General features: G+C 45.0%; 1 protein-coding gene and 1 pseudogene across 1 annotated transcript in view; one reads left to right on the top strand and one right to left on the bottom strand.

Moving 5' to 3' along the window:
• The window catches only part of LOC148021386 (putative enoyl-CoA hydratase 1, peroxisomal), a 101,276-nt gene that overhangs the window by 69,083 nt on the left and 19,167 nt on the right, over nt 1-13,026 (top strand). The window lies entirely within an intron of this gene.
• Nucleotides 10,547-12,057, bottom strand: LOC148021387 (uncharacterized; annotated as a pseudogene).

Below are 13,026 nucleotides of genomic sequence, written 5' to 3'. Positions count from 1 at the left end.
ATGCCCAAGAGGACTTTTAGACACGGTCTCTAGAACCATTGGAGTGAAGTAGGTATATCTCCTCTACTCTACACTCTTTGGACTCTACATCGACGAGATAGAAGCCCATATCACATGGGAGGTGATGGGGTGGAGATCACATGCATATTAGTCTCTATTATGCTTTACGGTGATAATATTGTTTTGGTCTTTGAGCCTTAGAAGGGTCTATAGCGACATCTTCATACCCCTACCGTACTACAAGGATTGCTTTATGGGGACCATAGGGGATGGTTTCATCCTGAGACTTGGATACCTGGATGTATACATCCCACATGAGATGCAAGTAGCCATTGGCCAGCTTTGGGTATCCTCTCATTGGCTGGAGATTGAGAGTGGGAGAGTAGCCCACATTCCCAAAGCTGAGGGGATTTGTAGACTATGCCAGGAGGAGGTGGAGAGTAAGGACCACTATATTTGTAGATCTAGAGCCTGTAGCACAGTCTAAGCTAGATAACCCGCACTACTTGGAGGAGACACCTCTCTCAGACTAGTCATGGAGTCCCCAAGCCAGTTCCGCTTGGGTGAGTTCTTGGTTGAGATTTAGAGGCTTCACACATTCTTGTTGTAGGCAGACACTACACATAGTGGGGGGATGTTAGGCATAGCTTACCACTTTCTTGTAGATAGTGACTCCACACATAGTAGCCACACAAAGAGGGGTGACAGTCCAGAGAGCTGACGAGATCAAAGTAGCATGCCAACCACGAATAGAGGGGTACCAAACACATAGGCTACACTAGAGAGAGATGAGGGAGATCTGCTTGCTACATGAGCAGCACATGATGGAGCTAAGGCATTAGTATAAATGCCAACCCTATACTATTTCATCAAGGATGTATGAGATACTATACCGAGTGATCTTGATTGGGTGGAGCTAGATATTTGTATCTCATTCAGCCATGTAGCTAGAAATGACCTATTGTAAGCCTACATATTCTTGGACAGCAACAAGTGTCATTAGAATGGGAATTGAGCACAATGATCTAATTAAACTTCACCACGATTTTAGATTAAGATGAACTTTCTTTTCGATACGCCTAGCTCCTGGCATGGTGACCATTGGACCAACAATGAAGAATACTCACCAAATCCTTCACACCGAAACCCACCAAGGAAAATCAGAACAATTGGCATGCAATGGACAAGTGTACATGCCCTTAGGTAGAAGGGTTGGGCAAAAGGAACGAGGTGCAATGTGAAACTTTCATTGAATTGAAAGTTTGCACCTTAGAATTGAGTTGAAAGTTTTCTCTAATAAGCAACTCACTTAAGCTATATATAAAGTAGGCATTTTATAAAAAAGATTTGATTAAGAAGTAGTTGCTTACTCACTTTGAAAGCTGATCTTGGGTATATAAATTCTTCCTCTCTCTCATTTAAGCAGCCCAAAGTTTGGAGATAGTCATTTTTCTCTTCTTTGCTGCAGACATTGTAGGTTTCAGCCATGAAACATGAGATGTAAGCATATATGGAGTAAGGACAATAGCCAATCTGTCAGATGGGAGAGGATCGAGGTGCAGCTGAAGTGCAGTAGACAGTGTGAGAGTGAGAGACAGAGTTGAGCACGATACCCAATGCAATAGTACTGAATAGAGTGTTAGCTGAAAGTACAAATGATAACCCTTATACCTTAGGGTTATAAGGGGCTGTTCACACCCGAACACAGTAAGTGCCCGTAAGTGTGCACCACAAGCACATACAAAATAGTACACATAATCTGGGGGAAAAAACCTCTCCTACCGAGAGTAAAAAGTGCCCCAGTGTCCTAGTGATCACCCGCACACTCCCATATGAGCGTAGGCGTAAGTAAGGCGTGTGAGATACCCAACAAACCCCCCTGGAGTGAAGAGTGATCAAGTGTACAAGGATCATCCGCCACCAAAGGGCGTCAAATTCAAAGCATCGCGAAATGCTTCAAATTTGTCTCGTGGAAGAGCTTTGGTGAAGATGTCTGCCACATTGCTGGTGGTAGGACAGTAGACAAGGCTGATATCACCTGCATGTAGCCTCTCTCTGACAAAGTGGTAGTGAATCTCTATGTGTTTCGTGCGAGCATGAAACACAGGGTTCCGTGCCACTGCAATGGCACTCTGACTGTCAGTATATAAAGGAGTAGGCTCCGTAACAGATACATCCAAATCAGCAAGTAAGCGTCTAAGCCATACGCACTCAACTGCAGTAGTGAAGGCTGCCTTGTACTCAGCTTCACATGACGACGTGGCAACAGTGGATTGTTTCTTGCTAAGCCAAGAAATGCATGACGAGCCAAGAAAGAAACAATTGCCACTAGTGGAGTGACGAGTATCAAAATCACCAGCCCAATCAGAGTCACTGTAAGCATGTAACTGCAGTGGTCCCCCCTTGGCATAAAGCAATCCAAGAGCTCTAGTACCCTGCAAGTAACGAAACACACGCTTCACAGCTTGCCAATGCGACATACGAGGCTGATGCATGTACCTGCTCAAAACTGAAACGGCAAACTGTATGTCTGGCCGAGTGTGGCATAGATAGATGAGACATCCCACTGCTGGAGCATAAGTATGGATATCAAACAAATCAGTGTCATCATGTAATGACAGTTTGAGCCCAGGTTCCATGGATGTACAAACTGGCTTGCAATCCTGTAAGCCAAACTTCTCAAGAAGTTGCCCAATGTACCTTGATTGACATAATCCAATGCCTCTAGCATCATGTACAAACTGGATGCCCAAGTAATAATGCAAAATACCCAAGTCAGACATGTCAAAAGTTTGCTGTAAATTATTTTTGAATGCTGAAATCTGATCAGCATGTGTTCCAGTGAGCAAAAGGTCATCTACATATAGACACAAAATCAGCATGGATCCCCCTTCTTTATGTACATAAAGGGTAGACTCAGATGGGCTGTTTACAAACCCCTGACTAAGCAAGAAAGCATCTATCTTTGCGTACCAAGCTCGTGGAGCTTGTTTCAAACCATATAGAGCTTTTTTCAGCTTGCATACTAAATTTTCTGAGCCTTCAACTGCAAAACCAATGGGCTGCTGTACATACACTTCTTCCTGAAGTTCCCCATGTAAGAATGCAGTCTTTATATCCAGCTGATGCACTTTCCAACCAAAATGTGCAGCCAAGGCAATCATAGACCGAATGGTCGTCATACGGGAGGTAGGAGCAAAGGTCTCCTCATAGTCAATGCCCTTTTTCTGTGCGTAGCCTTTAGCTACCAGCCGTGCCTTGTACTTATCTATGGATCCATCTGCATTCCTTTTCAATTTGTAGACCCATTTCGTACCAATGGCACGCTTGCCAACTGGCAAAGACACCAAATCCCAAGTATGATTCTTTTGAATAGAATCCAATTCAGCTTGCATGGCTGCCATCCAATGCACACTATGTCGTGCATCCTCAAAACATTCAGGCTCCTCATTATCATGAGTACATGTTGCCATAACAAACTCCATGGAATGTGCTGAATCATGCAGTCGAGTTTGCCTTTGAGTACGACCAGCCAAGGGTGTTTCCAAATGACTATCTCTCATAGTCTGCGTGTACCATCTAGGCACCTGTCTTGCTTCCTGACTGTGTACAAGTTCCTGCTGAATTTCAGTTTCAGCAATGTGCTGATTTACTGCATGTTCCATAGGAGCAGCTGGCTGAACATTAGGTTCATTTGCTGAAGTACCATCTGAATCACCAAATGTGATGGGCAGCAGCCCTTCAAAGACATCACGGGCAGCCTGATATGTATCAAAACCAGCCAAGGATAATTCTGATTTTTCATCAAATACAACATCCCTGCTGACAAAAACCTTCTTGGTCACGGGATCATAGAGTCTGTAGCCTTTGCTTTCGCTGCTATATCCCATAAAGATGCATTTTACAGCCTTGTTGTCCAACTTCTTTCGAAGTACCTGTGGAATATGGGCATATGCAAGACACCCAAAAGTACGGAAGTGGCCAACAGAAGGTTTGCGGCTGTGCCAAGCCTCAAAAGGTGTGACGGTTTTCAAGGCCTTGGTAGGGCATCTGTTCAAAATGTGGCAAGCGCACATGACGGCTTCCATCCAAAAACTATGAGGCAAACTCTTTGCCTTCAGCATACATCTGGCCATCTCCATGAGTGACCGATTTTTCCTCTCTGCTACCCCATTCTGCTGTGGAGTATATGCAGTAGTGTACTGATGGATAATGCCCTTCTGCTGCAAATAAGAATTCAGCATAGAGGACATGTATTCCCCCCCTCGGTCCGAACGGAGAGTCTTAATCTTGCAACCAGACTGAGTTTCCACAAGTGCACTGAAAGCCAAAAATGCATCATACACTTCTGACTTCTTTTTCAAACAGTAGACCCAGCACAAACGTGTAAAGTCATCAATAAATGTTACAAAATAGTAACAACCACCCAATGACTGTGTCTGCATGGGCCCACAAACATCCGAATGCACAAGCTGCAATCTGGCTGTTGCTCTAAAAGCAACATCACGGGGAAAAGAGAAACGATGCATTTTCCCCAAAATGCAACCCTCGCATAAATGCTCAGGAGGTCTCTCCAAGAGAGGTAATCCTTCCAACATCTGAGTACGCTGTAATAGCATCAAGCTGCCATAGTTTACATGCCCCAAACGCGCATGCCATAACTCTGCCTCTAACATAGCAGGAGTAAGAGTGGATGTCAAATATGCAGACTGATCTACCGAAAGAGCATCCAACTCATATAACCCATGACACAGAGAACCTGTCAAGACCAATGTCATGTGTTCCTTGTCACGGACCATGCAACGGTCATCATCAAAGGTGACCTGCAAACCACAACGTGCCATAGAAGAAATGGAAAGCAGATTCTTCTTAATGCCAGGCACATACAAAGCATCCTGTAGGCGGAGAATAGAGCCATCAATGGCTGTAAGCTGAATCTCCCCAATACCACGAACAGGGTATGATGCATTATTAGCACACTGAACAGACTTCCCAACGGGAGGTGCACCAAGAGAAGCAAACAAATCTCTACGAGATGTGATATGCCGTGAAGCACCACTGTCAAAGAACCAAGTGTCAGCATCTTCTGTAGAGCTAAATGCTCTATCAGCCCAAGAGACATCATAACTGCAAGTGTAAAAACAATAGTCCCTGTCTACAACAAAGGACGCGGACTCACTAGCAGTGGAAGGAGCTGCAGAAACAGACATCCCTGACTCCTTCTTCTCTTTGGCGATGCGCTTCCTGCACTCAGTGATGTAGTGGCCAGGCTTCTTGCAGTAATGGCATTTTCCTTTCTTGGCTTGCGTGCCCCCCTGTTTCTGACTTGTCTGTGAAGTGTTACTACTACCAGAACTCTGCGAAGCATTTTTCCCTTGGCTGTTTTTACCCTTCTGCCTTGACATAAAAGCCTGCTCAGAGGCTATACCATCCACACCACTGTTCCGTCTAGTTTGCTCTTCCTCTAGAAGCAAACTGACAAGCTGAATGAAAGTGATGGGCTCTTTCGAAATCCTCATAGTGAGGTTCAAGGCAGTATGAAAAGCCAAGTAAGAGGGAGCCAGTGAATTCAATGTCGTAGAAATCAGCTGCGCATCTGAGTAGTACTCATCCACATTCATGAGTTGCTCCCGCAAGTCTTGAATTTTGTTGAGATGATCCTGCATAGAATCACCCTCATTCATCTTTAGAGTCTCTAGCTCTTTCTTCAAGAAAGAGATGCGAGTCTCATTCTTTCCTGCAAACATCTGCTCCAATATCAACCAAGCTTCTTGTGAAGAAGCTGCTGAACGAATATGAGGAATGATAGAACGCTGAACTGCCAATGCAATCAGCGACATAGCCTGTGCATCCCGTGTATCCCAAGTTTTCTGAGCTGCAGTTCTTGGGGGAAGTGGCTGAGCGAGCTGAGGTGGAGGGGGCTGAGGTTGCCCTCTTGCACGTCCTCCTGGAGGAGGAGTAGCGGGAGCCACAACTCCCGGTCGTGCTTCCTCTCCACTGACGTAATCCCACAAATTTTTTGCCACTAATACATTCTTCATCATAAAAGACCAAAGGGAATAATTGTTCCCATCCAATCGGTCTTCCTTGGACACATAGGTGAATACATCTCCTCCCTGATTTGCCATTATTTCCCAAAAGGCAATAGAGCAATGTCAATGCAGTACGGACTGGAAATCTGCAAATTTCCAGAAATTGCAGCAAACACAAGTCTGCAATTAATGTGCAAAGGGTACTCTGTCACAAAAAACTGTCACTGATGCACGCTTCCCAAGGTGCAATTAGTGCTCAGCAGCACTAAAACATCAAAAGCCCCAAAATTTTCTGCCCAAAATTTCTGTCACAAATGTCTGTTACAAAAGCCCCAAAATGTGCATTCAATGTGTCACAGACAGACACAGCACGTTTCCCAATGTGCAAACAGTGCAGTGCAACACTGTTATGAATAAATCCCCAAAATTTTGCCAAAATCTCTGTCAAAAACAGTCGGTCTGTGACTGTATCAGCAGTTTAAATGCATCTGTCCTCCAAATACACAAAAGCCCCAAAATTTTCTGACCATTCAGTCAGAAATTTGCATGAAATTTACTTTTCCAGTAAATTTGTGCCAACCGCGTGTGAACCGCCGCTTCCAGAATTTTATTCTGGGCTGAAATAATAAAATTTTTGAAAATTTTACCTGGTCGTGCAGCACGTCGCGAGCTGCTGACGTGACAAAGGCAGGCGGGCAGGCGGGAGCAGGTTGTCAGACGGGCTGACCAGTCGCGATGGGCAGGCGGGCTGCACGTGGTCAAAAACGGCGGGAGGCTGATTGGCGGGCTGCGCGAATCTGAAGCGGGCAGGCAGGTCGCGAGCAGGCGTTGACTCCGCCTGCACGAAACAGGGCCCTGGCGAAGTGGAGCTGCTCGCGAGCTGACGAGCGACTGCTGACGGGCAGCTGCTGACGTGGACGACTGTAGTGAGAAGACGGGCAGCTGCTGACGTGGAGATTGTGAGCTGCGCGCAGAGCAGTACTGGGCAGGTCTAGAGCTGGCGACTCGGGGGCAAGACTGACGGGGACTCCAGGCTGCTGACTGAGGACAGCTCTGATACCAAATGTCAGATGGGAGAGGATCGAGGTGCAGCTGAAGTGCAGTAGACAGTGTGAGAGTGAGAGACAGAGTTGAGCACGATACCCAATGCAATAGTACTGAATAGAGTGTTAGCTGAAAGTACAAATGATAACCCTTATACCTTAGGGTTATAAGGGGCTGTTCACACCCGAACACAGTAAGTGCCCGTAAGTGTGCACCACAAGCACATACAAAATAGTACACATAATCTGGGGGAAAAAACCTCTCCTACCGAGAGTAAAAAGTGCCCCAGTGTCCTAGTGATCACCCGCACACTCCCATATGAGCGTAGGCGTAAGTAAGGCGTGTGAGATACCCAACACAATCTTCTGCTCTTGGTATGGGGAATCCATTGGGCAGCTTTGTAACTCCATTTATAGCAAGTTATACTGGTATGTTTGATCTAAATTTCATGAAGACATGTTATTACAGCCCAACGAGCTGAGACCATCTCCCCTTCTTTGAGATCTCAAGCTTTTTGGACTTTTTGAATAACTTTGCTATAAAGTAAGTGATGTTTTCATAGTTTCATCACGAGAAATCCTTGTGTTTGTGAGAGGATTAGTGAGGGATTGCATGGGAATTATGCATGACAATTGTTAAGGCAAATGCTTTGTGAAATTGGATTCAAATGTTGCCTATCATTTTTAGGGTTTGGCAAGTTGAAGTGCTTATGTGTATTTTTCAACACTATAGGGTCATTGTGCACTCATGCATCAGTTGTCCCATGAGAAATTGCTGAAATACAGTTCTTTGTAATCAAGTTCGAGCATACATTAGTAATTTAAAGAAATATCGAAAGGAGCACCAAGCAACCAAGTGTCATGTACGGTACAAGATCACTCTAGCTCCAATTGTGTGTGGACTTCTTGTTCAATTTACTGTTATACTGAAGTAAGTGTTTGCTAAAACTTGGTCTACTACGTTCGGGGGTTTAAAGGTTGGTTTCGGCAAGTTGCATTTGTCCATATACGAAGTAGTAGTATCAAAATGACAACTTATTTCTTGGGTTTTTTTGTGATAATTATAGGTTGGATAGTATCAACTATTCGATATGGATATACACGTACATGATTGCAAAAAAGCTTTGGGGTTATTTGGCATAGAGGTTAGACTTGCAGGCCTTGTTGTGCCTCAATTGGAGAGACATTCAATGGATCATCTACTGTTTCTAGTGGTTTAGCAGCTCTAGCTTCACTTGCATCTCCTACTATAGATCAATTGAGATAGAATGGAAGAGATGCCCATACAAGTCATACCACACATTTCGTCATGTACCATGACTAAACAAGTATAGGATGTACTTGCTTTTCCATATGAAGTCCATAATGAAGCACATGTAGTCTACTTGTGTTAGTAGCTTAAGATTGAGCATATGACAGAGGAGGAATCCTTGGATGCCTATATCACAAGGATCATAGATCTTAAGGAGGAATTTGCAAATAGTGATGAGATTCTTCTAGATGCATCTCTTGTATTTATTGTTTAGACCGGTTTGCTAGAAGCCGATCAAAGTTTTGCTACTACTCTTTGATTGCGAAGCCAAGAGTAATTCTAATGTGTACTCCTTTGATGCGTTAATTGTGAAGAAAACTATGGAGTAGTTGCTAGGGGAAACACAGAGTGGACAACCACGATAGAAACACAACGATATAGACACATATGTGCAAAAATCAAACCCTAAAAGCAAAACTCAACTCAAACACAGAAACAAACACAAGTAGAAGTAGAGAGAGAGGGAATAGAACTATGAAGTGAATGAACACTGTAAATGAATGTCAGAGTGTACACAATACCCAAGGCAGAGTAGTAGGTTCGGAGATTGATGTCCATCGGAAACGGATCCCAAGTACTATGACCATCATGTGAAGAAATACCCTAACACAGAAACACAAATAACACCGTATGACAAAGCATAGACTGATAGAAGAACACAGTTAGGGTAACTCAGAGACAATGAATATAGAGAATGGATGAAATGATAAAGCAAACGGCCCATGCACAGACGATTGGATGCATTATCGGTAATAACTTGTACCATATTTGACGGGCTCAGCTATAACCACATCATACATGGCACAAATTCAAATTTATGATATGGAAAGCTTCGGGGGGACATGAATTAAAAATTATAATAATGAAAGCAACAACTTTAAAATTTAAAAAGACGATGTATATCTCAATGATAGCTTGTCAAACGTGGCCGTAGATGAATGTGTCGGTCGTTTTGCTTCCCCTCTTGTCGGTGTCTATAACTTGCAAAAAATATATGCCGAGTGGATATGAAATAAGTATGTTGATGATGCCCCCTTTCCTACGGTCTCTCCATCCGTCCGTGAGAATGCAAAAATTGTATTTTGTCCATGCGGCCCGAATAAGATGAAGGGCTTTATCAATCCTCTTCTTCTCTTCATCAATCTTCTTTGTCCTCATGTCATTGCACGTAAGAGTGCTCCATTCTTCACATGGGCTCACATTGGGAGTGGTTCTCATCATCTTTCTTCATTGCTCATACTTTAGGACATTGAATGCAAAATTGCACTTGATCATCGTGCGTGCAATCTCAATGTCTACTTGTCGTTGCCTTTCTCTAAGAAAGACAACCTATCCAAGTATATGACCAGGAGCTTGAGAGAGAGAGGCACTTCTCTCCGATGTTGCATGAGCCTCAAAGTCTTTACCTTTTGCCAATGGTTGAGCCGAAATTGGATGTGGAGTTGGAACACCAATGGTGGAGGCCTCACCTGCATCGGTTGAAGATATGCCTATATTTGAGGCTTCCTCACAAGTAGACATAGGTGTAGGTGCTGTTGCCAATGCGCCAGTTCCTCCTCTAGTGGATCCCTCTTTCATCTTGGTGAGAATCTTCTCCGCAATGTGTTGAGGGATCACCTTGCATGCGGCAACTTGCCCCCCGTCTTGGAAAGATGTTGAAAAATCTGGGTCGCACCACTTCTGTAGTGCTTCTGGCAATACTTGCATGTCTAATGGTGGGAGTTGGATTTCTTTGTGTCCTCCACATGGATGGCATGCAAGTTGAAGGCCTAATGCTTCTCTTGTGTCATGATGCCAAGGTGTCAATGCGAGGCCTGACGGAGGGAAGAGAGTCGAGACTCGTCACTCCAATCGGCGATCACGATGATGCTTGAAGAGGGAGGGGATGGGAGGAAGAGGAGAGAGTGAGAGCTTTAGAAACTTGAAGACCTAAGAGGGATGGGGTGGGGAGATGATGCTTCAGGAGGGAGGGGATTGGGGGAACTTGGAAGAACAATGAAGAGGGAGGGGATGGGGAGAAGAGGAGAGGGGAAGAGGAGATGATGCTTGAAGAGGAGGAGATGGGAGGTTGATGCTTGAAGACAAGATGGTGGGGACAGGGACTGTGGTGGTGAGAGAGGCTCTCGTGTAGACTGTGGCTGTAACTGTATTGAAGTCTTCTAAGCCTCCTTTGCAAAGAAGCCTGTGAGTTGCCTCTGTGAAGGGCCTCGATGTCCTGGAGCAGCTGTACTCCTGAGGCGCATGTCACGAAGTTGTCGTATCTCAAGAAGAAAGAGGCTAAGGCATCATTGATCGGTAAAATCCATGACTTTGGATTGGATAGTGGTCCAAATCTGTCTCTAAAGAGACAGTGGAAACGACCACAGACCTCATAATACGCTGGGCAACGGCAAATATAATACTTCTTTGTCTTTGATTCTAATTGGCATATCTGGCATATGCGCTCCTCTGGTGGGATGGATCTATATTTGCCAGTCTCAATCTCTAGCTGATATGAGGAGGTGCGCAACTGACCAATAGTACATTTGATCCCATGGGAAAGGCGGGTATCCATGTATCTTGGGCGAACAATAAATCCATCATTTGTAGTATGAAGGAAATGCACGTGGTAGAAAGCCATCTTTGTCCCTAGTTCCTGCCCTGGCATCAACCATGTCTGTTTGATATCCAACTGGGTAAGATCCATCCTGATGATCTTGCGGATCTCTAACCTGCTCAGATCAAGGGATGGTGCGTCAAGGGAGTACTGGAAGGGGGGTAACTTGTCCATGCTAAAGCCATGCAGCTCAAACCAGGCTGACATCTGTGCATACCAACATGAAGTATCACCCTCTTTGGCAAGTTGTCTGGAGGACTCAAGGGCCAACAATGCATATTTGTGTCTGGGTAAGTCCCATAGGCTATGTATGTATGCGACCGATCGGGTGAGGGTCTCTACCACAATCGGTGTAGCTGCTAGCTCAACTTTGATGATCTCATGTGACATTGAGGCCTTACATCTGATCATCCTGGATATCATGGACACTAGGGGTTTCTCCATCGACCTCCATCCGTCAAAAGTGCGCCTTGACCTGCTACGGTGGTCAAGACTAGGCCCCCATATCTGTACTCCATAAAGTAGTGTGGATGTGACTAGTGTATCGAAGAGCCATAGCTTGGTGCGGGGTTCTTGGAATTGCACTTGTGAGCACATCCTCTCCAAACCACCTAGTGCTGTGTATCCGCGAGTCAGTCTAGTGTCTGCTGCCTCTCGTATAGAAAAGGTGGGCCATGTGAATAAGACTTCTAGGTATTTATAAGAATCCACATACTCCAGCTCCTCAAATCCATATGTGAATTTAGGTGCTGATCTCTTGACCCACTGTGGTGTAGTATTAAATACCATCACCTTGGTTTTACCAAGGTTCACTGAAAGCTCACTGTCCAAAGTATAGGACTGTAGTGCATCCAAGTGTCTCTGTAGACCCTCTGGAGAGTCAGCTATCAATACAATGTCATTTGCATACAATAGGACGAGTATCCAAGTGCTAGCTAGTGGAGCTCCTCTATGTCTTTCCTATGAAATGTAATCAGCAATCCTATCAATGTACATGCCAAATAATGTTGGAGAGAGGGGGCATCCTTGCTTCACCCCAATGGTGGAGTAAATAGGTGCCGAAAGGCCCTCAAGTGTCCGGACTCCGTCCACAACTCTCTCATATAGTGCCAAAATACCCCAATTGAGCTCTTTTGGTACTCCCATGGTATAAAAATATTTATCAGCTTGTCTCTCGGTACTATGTCAAAGGCTTTGCTGAAGTCCACAAAGCAGTAGTAGGTCTGTCGGCCATTTGCCCTTCCCTCCTCAATGATCGCTCTGAGTGTGAGGATGTGATCCAATGTGGAGAAGCCTCTCCTAAAGCCAGCCTGTCCCTATGCTCTAAGACCCCACATCACCTGCTTAACTCATGCTCAAGGATGGAAGCATATAACTTAGCCAATGTATGCCCAACCATGATAGTCCGATAGTTACTGGGTAGAGTAGGGTCCCTTGACTTGAGGATAGGCACAAGAGTGTTTGTGCTCCAACTTTCAGGTAGGCCTTTGCACATGGCTCTATTAAACATGTAAGCTAGGAATCCTGCCACCAAATCTCTAGCATGGATCAAGTGCTCGACTACTAATCCATCATGATCTTGTGCCTTTTCTCTGCTAAGTTTGTCAATGGCCTCTCGGACCCTACTTTCTGTAAAGAAAGTGGTGGTCTCTGGACAAGGCTCAAGTGGGTGAGAAAGAGGTGGTTGACCCTCCATAGTATAAAGACTAGCTGCATACTCCTTCGATACAACGGTGGACGTAATAGGTGTGGTCGGGCAATGCTCTCTGAAAACCCTCCAAGCCTCTCTAGAGTCCTGGCTCAAGAAGAACTGATATAGGTCTTGCTTCAGCTGGGCCAAGAATACTTTCTTCTTCTGCCGTGTGAGGTGTCTAAAGAGTATCTGTGCTTGTTTGTGGATAGTGGACCCCAGTGCTCTCTCTCTCTGTAGCGGTGCTTTGGTCTCACGGCACTCATCATCATACCAGCTGTTCTGAGGTGTCACCCCGGTGGAGGCTCTCTGTGTAGGTCCTGAGTGTGGGAAGGCTACACTTGCAGCGATGT

This window comes from Lygodium microphyllum, chromosome 18 (assembly GCF_053477565.2).
Source record: "Lygodium microphyllum isolate KBCC chromosome 18, Lygodium_microphyllum_v1.1.10, whole genome shotgun sequence".
Lineage (NCBI taxonomy): Eukaryota > Viridiplantae > Streptophyta > Polypodiopsida > Schizaeales > Lygodiaceae > Lygodium > Lygodium microphyllum.
Note: the sequence above shows the minus strand (reverse complement) of the source record. Positions and strands in the feature narration are given on the sequence as shown.